Source organism: Sminthopsis crassicaudata, chromosome 5 (assembly GCF_048593235.1).
Source record: "Sminthopsis crassicaudata isolate SCR6 chromosome 5, ASM4859323v1, whole genome shotgun sequence".
Taxonomy (NCBI): domain Eukaryota; kingdom Metazoa; phylum Chordata; class Mammalia; order Dasyuromorphia; family Dasyuridae; genus Sminthopsis; species Sminthopsis crassicaudata.
This window is the reverse complement of record NC_133621.1, coordinates 65,351,670-65,366,915: the sequence shown is the minus strand read 5'-3', so window position 1 is coordinate 65,366,915 and position 15,246 is coordinate 65,351,670. Positions and strand designations below refer to the sequence as shown.

At 37.0% G+C, this 15,246-nt stretch overlaps 1 long non-coding RNA gene across 1 annotated transcript in view; it reads left to right on the top strand.

Annotated features, from left to right (window-relative positions):
- LOC141545228 (uncharacterized) overlaps positions 1-12,082 on the top strand; it is a 33,861-nt gene extending 21,779 nt beyond the window's left edge. The window contains exon 3 of the long non-coding RNA XR_012482929.1: positions 11,744-12,082. This is a non-coding gene — a long non-coding RNA (uncharacterized LOC141545228). The remainder of the gene's footprint in view (positions 1-11,743) is intronic.
- Positions 12,083-15,246: the final 3,164 nt, after the last annotated feature.

Below are 15,246 nucleotides of genomic sequence, written 5' to 3'. Positions count from 1 at the left end.
TTATATGAAGCTTTAAAATTGGCAAGGAGTTTTATATAGATTAACCAACTTGATCTTGCAGTAAATAGTACAGATATTATCCCCAGATTTTTAAATAGATTTTTTTTAATTTTATAGATTAGGAAACTGTAACCCAGAGGATAAATATTTTGCTCATGGATGTAACTATTAAGTATCACAGTGAAGATTTGAACTCAAGTCTTTCTAGACCAGGACATTTTTTTTTCTCTTCAATAGCATTTTATATTTCTAAATACATGTAAAGATAGTTTTCAATGTTCATTTTTGTAAGATTTTGATTATCATTTTTTTCTTCCTCCCCAGAACAGTAAGCAATCTCATATTGGTTAAACATGTATAAATCTTCTAAACATATATCAGTATTTGTCATGTGCAAAAAATATCAGACAAAAAAGGGAAAAATCATGAGAAAAAAATTCAACAACCAGAAAAAGGTGAAAATACTATTCTTTAATCCACATTCAATCTCCATAGTTTTCTCTCTGGATGCAGATGGCATTTTCCATCCCAATAGACTAGGAGTTTTTAACATGTTTTATGACATGAACTCTTTGGCAGTCTGTGATGTCTGTGGATCCCTACTTAGAATAATGTTCTCTAATGCATGAAAAAAATCTAGGGGATTATGAAGGAAACCAATTATGTTAAGAAGCCCTGCTCTGGACTCTTCTGTACTATAAATCATTACTTCACAGTAAATGAACCAAAGATAACTTTAAAAGGGATGTGTTAATATTAGTGGCTATTCTAAGCACACTGGTTCTCAGTTGAACAAGGAAGTAATATTAATACAGTTTGAGTTGTGAATATGAAAGCTTATAGGAAAAAGATGATATAGATTCTGTATGGCTTGGCCAAAGTAAGTATAATATGGATGTTGAAAAGCTGTTCAGTCTGATTTTTTCCAGTCTGTGTGTTTGCTCTCGCTAAAGTGAATGTTATGTTTTCCCCCAAGCTGCCCTTCTTTCCAAGTGCTGAGAAAAACTATTATTCCATCTGGGCATCATATTGGCCTCCAGGGTGATTAATATTAACTGTCTGGCACTCACAGGAAGCTCTAGTGAGTTGTGTGCATTTGTTATGAGTTTTCAAAATTATTGGAGCTAAAGCTTGTGATGAGATAGCATGTAAAGTTAATTCTTTCCAAAGCCTTGTTTCCCCCCACTCCCAGCATGGGAGGAAGCCTTCCTTCGGCAGGTGTTCCTGCCACAAAAGGGGGCTTCTCACGGGACCTGGACATGAATGGACTGAACTTGGGTTGAAGGTCGATTGATCCGTCATCTCCATATCAGATGTTGCATTTTTCAGCCTGTTGGCAACAAGGACTCTTTTCATTCATCTCCCAGTAGGATCACGGGCCTGTCTGAAGCTTCCAGAGATCATAGCATTATAAGACTCCAGCTGGGAATTTTGATGTTTTTAAATAACATACATATGTTGGCTGCTGCCCTGGAATCATTTTTAATCTCATTGGGCCAAATTATCTTGCATAGCTTGGCATTTTTTTTTTTTTGATCTGTTGTAAATTTGACATTCAATGCATTTAGAGATCGAGCTCTGCAGAAAATTCGGGTCTCTAAAATGGCACAGCAGGAAGGCTATTGAGCAACCTGTGGAGCTGAGCACAGGGGTAAAAAAAAGAAGAATTGGATTTGAGCTTTCTCCCCTCCCAAATTGAGAAGTTTGCTATATTTTGCTTCTAAAAGAGATCAGTTATGTTGCAAATATATGTTGCAGTCTTGTTGCAGTCCATACTCTCCAAATAAAGAATGCTGATGTGATTGATTTTCTTTGTTGGATTCTCCACAGGGAGGCAGTATAATATAATAATAATAATAAAACCCAGAACAAAGAGTCGAGAGAAATGAATTCTAGTTCTGTCTCTGCTACAGTCTAACTATATTGGATAAGTCACTTTAATCTCAGATTCCTTATATATCAAGTAAGACCATCTGAATTATAAGGGGCAGAGGAAAGAAGAGAAGAGAATAAGTGTTAATTAAGTTTCTACTGTGTGTCAAGCATTGTACTAGACTATCTCACTTGATTTTCACAGAAATCCTGGGAAGTAGGCTTCATACCCATTTTACAGGGAAAAAAATGAGGCAAATAGATTTTATTTAAGGCTGGATTTGAATTTGTGTCTTCAGAGAAGCTGGGATGAGAGTGGTGCTTTCAACAGAAATAGGAAAGTTTGGGGAAAGGGTGAATTTGGGGAAACAGATAAATTGTTTTGGATTCATTTAGTTTGGGGTTTTTGAGAGGAAATTGGGAGGGGTTAAGTTGACTTGCTCAGTTACACACATTTAATAAGTGTTAAGTGTCTGAAGCTGAATTTGAACTCAAGTCTTCCTAATTCCAGGATGTGTAAAGAGAGGGTCAGGTTTTGGCTGGCATAACTAGTCACTTCAATTATATCTGTCCAAATTTGTGACCAAATTTGTGGTTTTCTTGGCAAAGCTATCTGAGATAGACTCCAGCTCAGTGATCTCTAAGACAACATATAAGGACCATTTTGGTGGAGGTGGAGTTCTAAAAATGTGTGATTTTGTTGGTATAGGCAAGAATCAGTACAGGGACTCATTAACTATGCAACTTAGAGTTATAAAACTGCCTATGGACATCGAGAGATTAAGGAGCTTGTTCAGGATCACCTAGCCAGTATGTGCCAAAGGTAGAACTTGAATCTACCCTCTTTTTAGATTGAAAACTAACTCTTCATCCTCTTGTACTTGGAAGAAGGAAATTTCCATAATGTGGGCTGGCTGACTAAACCCTTAGCTTCTGAAAATGAAGAAAGCCGTTTAAAACCTGAGATTCTTGATATTTCCAAACATTTGAGTTACCAGATTTACAACCTCTGGACATCTCTGGTCTAGGCTTACCAAGGGCGGTTTGAGAATACAGTTTCCCATTTCTTAATTATACCTGGTCCTTCCTGGACCCTGCCTTGTCATGGTTAGCTCAATGAAATTCTGACTTATGCCATTCAAGGTTACCCAAAACAGACAGGTCATAGTGGAGAGTTCTGACAAAAGTAAGCCATTGGAGAAGAAGGAAAAGTCCAGCACCTTTGCCAAAAAAATTCCATGGACAGTATTGACATGCTAACAGCGGAGGACATGAGGGCCTGGAATGCTTTGGTTCGTTAAGAATTGAACATGACTAAAGAACTGAACACAAGGAGATTATACCTGGATTCGTACTTGCAGTGATTAAAGAAAACTTATAATCCATTTTAAAATATACTCTAAATTAAAGAGACATATTTGATCTTGGTCAGTAAATTAATAGATGAGTAAATATTTACCGAGTATAAGAGGCATCATAGGAGAAATAAAGGAAAGGGTATACATATATTTTGCTTAAAGCGGATCTTAAAAAATAAAATTCTGGGATTGATGTTTTTGGACACTGGCAGAAATAGTTTTGTATATTTATTAAAGCAGAGAAAAATGAAGTCTAGTTTTTAGCTGGGAAGCAATGAATGAATAGAGAAGCAAAGTCCAAAAAGAGAGAAATGGGGAAGGCTGAGGAAGAAATTCTAGCTCAGGTTGCACACTTGTGGATGATGGAATGGATGCTAATGCTGGCTTTCTAGCTAGGAAATCTACATGAAGCATGGCTTGGCAATTGGTTTGATCTTGCATTAGTCACTTGACCTTGATGATTTAATAATCTGTAACATGAGTTTGTTGAACTACAAGATTTCTATGTTTCCCACCAATTCTACCCCTATGATGCTAGAAATTTAAGGTGGCACCAATATGTCTGCATGATACTCCACAGTGCTAAGTTCTTATCTCATCCCTTACATCATTCATTTCTCATGACATCCCTGTGCAAGAAGGGAGACAAATGTTTTGCTTTGGTCCTTAGGTTTGTAGTTGCTCCTTCCACTGGTAAAGATGTCAGCCATCATCCAATCAACCAATAAAGCATTTATGAAATGCCTATTATGTGTTAAATCCTGAGCTAAATACAAAGAAAGGCAAAAATAGCATTTATACACAAGGACCTTATACTCTAATGTGGAGACAGTATGTAAACAAATAGGGATATACACAATACAGAGTGGATGATGATGATGATGATGATGATGATGATGATGATGATAGTAATTTATGTAGCACTTTAAAATTTGCAAAGTGCTTTACAAATATCACATCATTTCTTCCTCAAAATCTTCAACTGTGGGAAGTACTTATTGTTATTGTTTCCATTTTACAGGTGAAGAAACTGAGGTAGGTAGAAATTAAATGACTAGCCCCCTGATATGTCTGAGGCTGGATTTGAATTTGTGTCTTCAGAGAAACTGGGATGAGAGTGGTGCTTTCAACAGAAATAGGAAAGTTTGGGGAAAGGGTGAATTTGGGGAAACGGATAAATTGTTTTGGATTCATTTAGTTTGGGGTTTTTGAGAGGAAATTGGGAGGGGTTAAGTTGACTTGCTCAGCTACACACATCTAATAAGTGTTAAGTTTCTGAAGCTGAATTTGAACTCAAGTCTTCCTGATTCCAGGATGTGTAAAGAGAGGGTCAGGTTTTGGCTGGCATAACTAGTCACTTCAATTATATCTGTCCAAATTTGTGACCAAATTTGTGGTTTTCTTGGCAAAGATACTGGAGTGGTTGGCCATTTTACTTTTCCAGTTCATTTACAGATAAGGAAACAGAGGCAAACACAAGGTTAAGTGACTTGCCCAAAGTCACACAGTTGGAAAGAATCTGGGGCCAGATTAGAATTCATGAAGATAAATATTCATGACTCCATGTCTGGCGCTCTATCCACCGAACCACCTAACTGCCAGAGGGTACAAATGATAAATATGGAGCTATGAAGCTATATTGGCAGAGATCAATCCTTAGGAGCACGAAAGATGCTAGTTTGTCATGAGATGGCAGCTCCACTACAAGTCCCAGCTGATGTCTCATTGCCTCTGGAACTACACTTAATGAAGGACTTGCGCAACCTGGAGCCAATGGGGGAAAAGGAGAGATGCTGTAGAAGGTATTTCTCTCTAGATATGAGTTACACTATATGACCTTTGGAGTCTCTTCCAGCTCTGTGTTTCTGTGATTCTATGAAATGTTCTGTTAGAAAGTGCTTCAATTTCCTATTCTTTCATTTCTTTTAGACAGATGCCCCAGAAATTCATATTATCCTTTGGTATAAATCTAATAGTCTGGGAAATATACACATTCTCTGAGGACACTAGAGCACAGATCAGTAACAAATACTATATTAAACATTGACTGGTGTCTTTGTTATCTGAATGTGTTCATTTACTCAATGGGAATAGTTTATATTCTCAGGAAAAATTGGGCTCATGTTTTAAACCTGTTTACCACCCAAGCTTTCCTCCTGAATCTTATTCCATTCAAGGCATAAGGCCAAATATTATCTTCTGGAGTTGATCCATTTTATTCCCTTCCTTCCACACTTAAAGTGACTTCTAACCTTCTGAATTTCTGATAGCGAAATGGTGATATAAATGTTGCCATGAGAAACAATCCTGATGAGAGGCCCTGGAGGAGAGAATTGGAGAAGAATGCTTGCCTTCCCCCAACACTTTTTTGCTAATGCTTGGTTGGCTTCCAAAAAAGAAGTGGTATAAAAATGTTCACTGAACAGATGTGCAAATTAAGAGGATCTACCTGGTTTGGATGGATCTCTTCCCTGCCCAATGAACATACAGATGAATACATCTAGTTATTTATTATCTTCATTATTAGTCCGTGAGCCTGAAAGTTCCTTGAGAGCAGAGACTTATTGCCTGAAAAACAGTAAGGACTTAATAAATGTTTATTGATTGACTTAATTAATTTCACTCCTTACTTTGGATTTCTCTTTATTCCTATGCCCGTAGTAGAGTTTAAGTATCTAGAGGGCAAAACTTAGAACTGCATTTGGAGGAGAGTTGGTGTTTAGCACATTTTAATTGAATTTGTATAATTGGTGATAATGGTCATTGACTGAAAGACACTTGAACTAATTTGCTAAGGCTTCCCTCTTGGGACCCTTTTGTAGCCTTTATTCCAATGCAGCTTTCAGTGAAAAGAATACTTTGTTGGGAAGCAAAAGTTGGAACTTGAGTTTCAGTTTGAAGAATAGTAGCTGTTTGCCTTATGCGAGCAATTCAAATATCTCCGGACTCAGTTTCCTCATCTGTAAAATGAGAAGATTGGATTAAAGTTCTAGGATCTCTTCCAGCTCTAACACTCTATGAGTCTATGCAAATTTGTGGCTAAAAATAGGAAATTTGTTTGTAATTTAGGAACCAAACTGGAGATCATTGGAATAGCTTGGAATTGGACAGCATCTAAATTCAAAAATCTCATTTCTCTTAGAAACCCAAATTGTGATGGTAAGAATTACTTAACAAAAGATACTCTATATCATATACTTTAGGCCTCCATTTAGGGAAAAAAAGTTAATTGAATTTCCCTTGGAAAGCTTACTTGCTGGTTTAAAATAAAGAAGCAGGGGGGAGGAATGGGGAGGAAATATTTTTTTAAAATTCCAAAGGCCAGAACATGAAAGAAAAAGATCTAGAGATCTGGAAGAAACCCTAATCTGGGTCAGTTTTGCCAATCCCCAAAGTAGCTATTTTAGGATGTGTTCTTATGAAATAAGTTTTAACTCTTGTTACGTTCTCTCATAGATATTCAACTGTAAAATATTTTGTATGGCATAGTGGAAATAGTAATGAATTGGGAATCAGGAGATCTGATTCCCAGCCCAAGATCTGCCAATAATTTACTCTGCAAATAATATAGCAACTATTCATTTTAGACAAATTGCATTCTAGGTGCTATATAACATGCTAGTAAACATAGTTCCTATTTAGGGAACTTATTTTCTAGTTAGACAATATAAGACAGACACAAATACACAAATTAGTTCCAAAAATACGAAGATTAAAGATCCCTTGGCTAATGGTGGGATAAGAGAGGATGGACAATTTAGTCAGAGTCAATAAACATTTATCCAGCCCCTATTTTGAGCCAGAAACAGAGCCAGTACTAAGTAGTAGGGATCCAAAAAGAGAAAGACTCCTTTCCCTCAGGGAGCTGGCCATCAAATAAGGAGGGGAAAAGAAAACAAATGTGTGCAAACTAATAAGGATGAGGGAAGCAAATAACTAAGGGGGGGGGGGAAGTAAACAAATATGTACAAATGAAGAAAGGGGGAAACAAACAAGTAAAGGGAGGAAAAGCAAATAAATATTGCAAACAAATAAGGGGAGGGGGAAAGAAAAACAAGGGAAGGAAAGCAAATATGCACAAATGAATAAAGGAGGAAGCAAACAAATAAAGGGAGGAAAAGCAAACAAATATATGTCAACAAATAAGGGGAGGGAGAAGCAAACAAGTAAGAGTAGGAGGAAGAAAATAAAGGGGAAGAGGCAAACAAATATGTACAAATGAATAAAGGAGCAAACAAGTAAAGTGAGATAAAGCAAATAAATATGTACAAATAAGCTATATATAATTTTTTAAAAAAAAATTTAGAGAAGGAAGGCATTTAATTAGCCAGGTTGGGAGATGGAATATATGGTTTAGGGAATAGCCAGGAGGCCAATGTCATTTGATTGAAGAGCATGATGGGGAGTAATGTGTAAGAAGAATGGAAAGGTAGAAGAAGGCTAGATTATGAAGGATTTTGAACATCAAAAAGAGGATTTGATCCTAGAAGAAATAAGAAGGTACTGGAGTTTGAGGAGTAGATGGAGTATGTGACATGATAAGATCTATACTTTAGGGAAATCAATTAATCTAGATTGATGTCAAATAATTGAGTCAAATCCCACAAATATGTATTATTTTTACCATTTATTATATTGATTTCTTCATTGAAGAAGTCTGTTATTGATATTTACCTTACAAGATTAGCTGAAAGTTAAATGCAATAATATGAATAAAAGCACTTTGCAAAATATGACTAGTATGCAGATTCACTGGTTTAAAAATTAGCTCAAGGCTTTATTGCCATAGTGTAATATCTATGTGGATCCATGAACTCTTATCTGGAAACTTTGGGAATGATACTCTAAACAAACAAGTGTCCCAGCATCTCAGGAATATTCAAGTTGGGAGGGTCCTCAGAAATCACCTAGTACCATCTATTGTTTATGTCATTTCAACACTGAGTGCTGTGGGACTCTTTATGTTCCCATTTATATTCTTGACAACCTATATAATATGTGTGATAATCTCCCTCAATCACAGATTACTACCAATAGTTACCTAGATCTTTTTCTGAAGACCACTGATGGAAGAAGGACAGAATTTGCTACCTTCTTAAATGGCCTATTCCACTTTGGGGTCATTAACTATTTGGAAGTTTGATGTCAATCATACCGAATTTTGCCTCTCTGTCACTTTGATTGGAGATATTTATGGGCCATGATCTACTGAGGAGGAAATACTCATACCTATATAGAAGAGAAATCTAGGAAGCTGATATCCTATTTAGGGAGTTAGAAGGCTATGGCTGAAAGTGAGAGAAATCAACTGCAAAGATTTTATATAGATCTCTCTTGCTATTTATATTTCTCTTAAATGATTTTGTTATTGAATTGGTAACTTATACATTGTCTGTAAAAAGAGAATATTATATCTTTGAAGGTTTAAGCCACAATATGCAAAATGTATTATACTTAAGCAACCATATTAAATCTGAGAAATTTGGATTTCAGAATCAGTTTTCACGAATTCAGGGTTTCTTGTGCTTGATTTTTGCCTTCTGAAAAGTCCACAGTGTCAATCCTGAACTATTTTTTCCTGCTTAGAAGTCTCCCTGTGCAGTTCCTGCCTCCATATTCCTAATTTATGGTTCTCAGCTCTCACAATGATTTCTGACTTGGAGGCAGAATACAACATAGTGTGAGATGCAAAACCTTTTGTCTACCCAGGCAAGACATTAGTTGTCAAAATGGAGGTAGTAGATGAATTTTATCAATGAAGATTTTCTGTAGGAATGGAATTCTGCCTGCACCCATTCTCATATCAGAAATCTCTTTCTTGGGGAGCTCATTTTTAATCTGAGGAAACTTGTCTTTGATCATATTATTTTCAGTTGTTTGTGTAGTCCATACATATCATTGATAAGAATGCTTTTCCACACTACCTGGAACTATAATATGGGGAAGGGTACTTGAGGATTTCCTCTTGCTGGAATTAGTTGCTATTTAATAGAGATGATAAGATTTCTAATTCAGTTATGGGTTAGAGTTTTATGATTTCTCTCAGAATAAGTTAAAATCCCTAACTTCTGCATCTTTAAGACCATCTAGGGACTGAAGTGAATCTATTGACATAAATGCTAATATTTCAACTCTTTGAACTAAAATTTCACTTAATGAATCTTGTATTAGATGTATCACAATTCTCAGCATGAAGACCTATTTTTTTTCTGGAAAGAAGATGATTCCTAAGCATAAGAATAAATATCCATAAATTGTTTACATATATACTCATATGAATATACATATACATAGACTCACCTGAAATCTAACTGAGCAAATCTTAAACTTCTTCTGTACAAGAGGAACAAAAGCATAAGTGATTTGTATTCACTAAGATCTTCATCTCTGGCATTTGGGAGTGAGATGACTCCCTGACCAATTCAATATTTAAAAGAAAAAACAACAACTAGGAAGTAAGTTTCTGTCCAGATACTGTTAGTGCTCGACCCCAGATTTGGAGACATGGTTAATGATTGAAGACTGGTGTACTTGTCTGAACTGGTTTGATTTCTGTTTTTCACTTTGTAACTTAGGGACCGGTGATTATTTTCTGGATTCCAAAATTAGATATTTTGTCTGAATAAAGTTACTCCTTTTACAAATATTATTTAAAATACACTTTATTTTTGTTCATTGAATTATGTATTTGTCCATTAATCTATTTACCCATTCATCTATCTCCTAGTTCTTTTTTAATTTTAAGTTTTTTTATATATCAATTTATTTTATATTTTCCTCATTTACATTCAAAACATTTTTTTACATTTGTGTTTAAGAATTTTGAGTTCTAGGTTGTCTCCCTTATTCCCACGCACAATTAAGAAACCACATGTGAAGTTATATAAAACATTTCCATAAAAGTCAGGTTGTGAAAGAAAACAAAGATCTCCCACTCTAATGAAAATAAAAAACCCTCAAGAAAAATTAAGTTAAAAATAGATATAGAAAGAGTAATAGAGAATGATTTGATCTATATTCAGAATCAATCATTTCCCTCTCTGGGTATGAATAGGATTTTCCTTCATAAGTCCTTCAGAATAGGTGTGGATGATTGTACTACTGAAAATAACAAAGCCATTTACAGCTGGTCATCCCAGAATATTGCTATTACTTTGTATGCAGTATATTTCACTTTGTTCATGGAAGGAAGACTTTCCAGGTTTGTTTGTTTGTTTTTTCCTGAGAGCATCCTGCTCATCATTTTCCAAAGAATAGTAATTTCAGAGAAATTTGCTTGGAAAAAAAATTTTTTTACGATTACTATTGCTAATTTTGTTTTCTCCCATTTATTCTCTCTTCTTTTACTCCATTATCTTCTATTTACAAAATCAAGATTGACCTGAAATCCAAAATATATGATTAGAGGAAACTTCAAGACAAAAGTATGTTCTGAATTTCAAAAGAATAATAAGATGCTTTCCTATCTCCAAGGCAGCTAGATGGCACAGTGGATTGGGTTTGTAATCAGCTAGACTCATCTTCATAAGTTCAGTAACTATGTGACACTGGTCAAGTCATTGGACTTCTGTTTACCCCAGTGTCCTGATCTGTAAAATGAGCTGGACAAGGAAATAGCAAACCACTCCAGAATCTTTGCTAAGAAAACCCTAACTGGTTATCACAAAGAATAGGACAGGACTGAAACTATGGAACAACAAATTCCTATGTTCAAGAAACTTATTTTTGTATTGAAACTTTTATTTTCAAAACATATGCTAGGATCATTTTTCACCAGTGACTTTTTTTTTTTGGCTGAAGCAATTAGGATTAAGTGACGTGCCCAGGGTCACACAGCTAGGAAGTGTTAACTGTCTGAGGCCATATTTGAACTCAGGTCCTCCTGATTTCAAGACTGGTGCTCTAGCCACTTCACCATTGACTCTTGCAAAATCTTGTAAGGAACTTACTTTCTAAGAGTAAAGGTGTTATTGCAACTTTTAGGCTTTGATCAGCTCAATCTGTATATGAAAGGTCAGGAATATGGATAGTAGTAGAAACAATAATCCTGACACCAGGTTTTAATTTTGTTTTTATGTTTCAATACTCCTTACTACTCACTAAGCTACATAGAATGTTGGAAAGCTAGGGAACAACCCTAACTCAACCCTCAATACTTTTTGGTAGTTCTTGGAGATTGAAGACGCATGTATAGCTTAGGCTTCAGATGTTAAAGAAAGCTTAGTCTAAAGAAAAGATTAAACCTTGTTTAACTGAAAGGAATTTGTTCTATGTTTGAAAGAGCTTAGCATCTGGAACAAAAAATCTTTTACTGAAAAATGGATTTGTGGAAGGGACAAATAGGTAGCTCTGTTTTAAAAAAAAAAAAAGCCCCCCCAAAAAAAATCTCCCCCAATTCCCACCCCCCAAGAATTGTCATGGGTCTTCTAACTAAAGTATCTAGTATTTAAACTAAAAACAAACCAACCATGTTAGAGATCTCTTTTCTCAGGTCCTGTATCTAAATATTTCAGGTGGACTCTGATCCTCAATGGAGCCCATGCTTGGATGGAAGACATGACCAGTGGAGAAATGGCTGGTGGAGTCAACGGGAACAATGGAAATCAGCAGATTATCAGCTCAGCCAGAGCCGTATGGCATTATTGAAAGACTTCTATAGCTTCAGTGTCAGAGGCATGAACTATTCCTCCATATTTGTGCCCAGCTTGGTCAAATGTTTCCTCTGCATGCTTCTCCCTGTATGGGCCCTGACCATCTACTTTTCTACTTATTATCTCCATGCATGTTCCCTATATAACCTCACTCTTCCCAGAGATAGTATATCTATTTGTGGGGTAGTATGTCTTGGTTTTATGGAGCAAATAGTTTACTGTTAATTTTTTTTTTTTTTACTATTCCATTTTATTAAATGCCTTTGCATTGAATAACTTGTATTTGCTGGTTGATTATTAATGACAAACACATTAATAGGGAGTCTTTTATTATGTTGTTAGTGGATAGGAACCCTTGGAATACCTTCAACCAAGAGCAGTCAATTTTTAAAGACCTACCTTGGAAATTGGGCATCTTTTTACATGTTATTTGCTATACAAGCATCAAACTTTGAGTTTGAGCCTAAACTTTTCCTAATGTTTTTTCTCTTGAAACTATCTTCCAAAGCCTCACAATCCACATCTAACCAGTGGGCGGCTTTGTTGTTGGGAGGCTTAGGACACATATGCAAAAGATTCACGGCCAAGGGTGTGGGTGGCCCCTCAAGGCACCTAGAAGAAGAGAGATGGTTGTTTAAAAGCATCATAAATGAGCCTACACAGGGCCCTCCAGAGGCCTCTCTAGAGAGCTTGCTCTTCAGCTTGTATGGGAGCCAAGTTCTCATTCCTGAAGGTGAATCTGAGGTTAGGGTGTTCAGACTCATGGAAAAGCCTTGAGGAAAATATATGATTGATTTTTCAAGCAGAACATCCTTTGGCCTTTGGGAGCAGTCTCTGGAGAAACTGGACTGAGGAAGAGGAGGCAAGTTTCAGAGCATCCAGCAAGGAGATGAACCACTGACCATGGAGACAAAGGGAAAATCTCCAGCGCCTTCTTCCTTCCTCTCCCCCTTCCCTCTATCCATTCCCTCTCTGTTGATTTGATTACACACATCTGGACCACTTGGAACTGGTCTCTTCCTTGCTTCTTCCTTTTGTTGTTTTCATAGAAGGACACTGAAGTTAAGCTTCCTTTTGTGGTCAGGCCCACCTACCTTGTGCCCGGAGGCACTCGCACCCTAGAGGGACAAAGCGCCAAGAGCCCAGGAGTGAGTTAGGAAATGTTCTCAGCACTTATGTCAAGCCTCCGGCTGAGCACAGGAAGGAAGGAGCAGCCCCTTGGAGAGTACAATTTATGTCAGGCTTTGAGAGCAGGTCACTTTTCAGTTAGGGGAGGGCACCGAGAAGAAGGCTGTGGCTGACTGGGGAAGAGGTTCCAGCCTGCAATGGAGGGACAAGCTCCTGGGCCTCCAGGCTCTTGGCCAGCCTGCTTTGGGGGCCTGGGAAGCATCTCCCATTAGGCAATGCTGGCTGCTGACCATATCCCAGGCTCCAGTTTCCAGCTTTGTAGTTGTTACAGCAAAAAGAGCCCTCTGTAATGAGGTTGTTTGAGTAAGGAATATCATTCTCCCATGCGGTTCCCAAATGGAAAGACAAAATTAGGAAAGACAAAGTTCAAACTGTCAGGAGTTGTCAGGTTGGTCAGGCAGCAGGAAGCCAGAGTTACAAGGCAGCCCTCTTTCAAGCTGTGTTGGAGCCTAATTGGGAGCCACTGATCAGAAAGGCCTTTCAAGATAGCAAATAAGAGGAAGTTGGAAGCCATTTGCCTCCAGCGAGTGCGGAATAAACCCAGGTAAAAGCACCTCCTGGGAAACCTGACCTAGGTTAACTACAAGAATCCATTTCACCAACAAATCTTCTGTAAATCCGTTCCAGGCCAATTTTGGTCGGATGGGAAATAGAACATTGTTGGGGAGGGAAGCTCAATTGGGCTTGGCAACCTACTCCTTATAAACTTCACAGTCATATGCCCCAAACCCAGATGAAGAAATCTGTTAAGAAATCCTTGTGAAAAGGCAAAATATGATGGGGGAGCGGTGTGTACATGTGGGATGGATTTGGGGAAAGTAAAAGAACCATGGCTTTTACTTTCACAGAAACTCTTGCAATAGTTTTCCCTTTCCCACAGGTGAGTTACTCTCCAAGCTTCCATTTTGAAGATGGGCCCAGGTGGGCCATTCTGCAATTCCTTTCTGCTTCTGACTCTCTGGACTTTACCATCATAACCCAACATAGTATCTCTCTTGCCCTCCCTTCCTCTGAAGTTCCTTTTCCTTGTATTTAAAGTCCTAGAACTTAACAGAGTGCTTGGCCCATGATAAACATTTAATAAATGCTTCTTGTTTTGTTACTTTCTCCCCACTCACATGATCTTTTGCTGTGTGCAAGGCAGTAGCCTGAATTCATCTATTAAGTTATTCATTCTTCAAATAGTTATTGAGTGACTACTGCATATATGGCATAAAGTGATGTTGGTGAATCAAAGATGAATAAAATATAAAACACATATGTTACGATCTAGGAGAAGAACGAGAAATACACAAAGAACTAAACCATTTTCAAATTTGTTTTATCGATGCCTTTTGTTTTTACATCAACTCCAAAATCATAGTTTAAATTGGAGAGGAAGACTTCAGATATCATGGTATTTCATAGGATGGGGGTTGATAGCAGATTTGGGGTAAGGGGATCAGAGAAGGCTTCTTAAAGGGAAATAACATTTGAAAAGGTCTTGAAAAGTGAGTAGAATCTGTGCAGGTGAATCTGAGTAGGAAAGGCACTACTTATGAAAGAAGCAGCATGAGCAAAGTTCCTGAGGTAGTAAAGTACAAGGATGTTTGGGCTATGGCAACTAATTTGGTTTTTCTGGAGAAAGATGATGGGGTCCTTTGTCTTAGTCCTAAACAAAGTGCAATCCTTGAGTCAACTATGTTTGTGGAAAATATCGTCCCCAGAACAAAACATTCAAGTGTTCAGTAAACTTAGGGATTTTTATGAGCTGTTAAAAGATATATAATAGTTTTGCCAGTCAGGTGAGTTTGTAGCAAAACAGTTTTCTTCTTTGAGATTCGCTTTTCTCATGTGTAGAATAGGAAAGGTGGTTGGGACTAGATTTTAATTCTTTTTTTTTCTTTTTTAAATTAATTTTTATAATTATAACAGTTTCTTTGACAGTACATATGCATAGGTATTTTTTTTTACAACATTATCCCTTGTACTCCCTTCTGTTCCGAGTTTTTCCCCTCCTTCCCTCCACCCCCTCCCCTAGATGGCAGGGATTCCCATACATATCAAATATCTTATAGTATATCCTAGGTACAATATATATGTGCAGAACCAAATTTTGTTGTTGTTGTTGTTGTTGTTGCAAAGGAAGGATTGTATTCAGAAGGTAAAAATAATCTAGGAAGAAAAACAAAACAAAA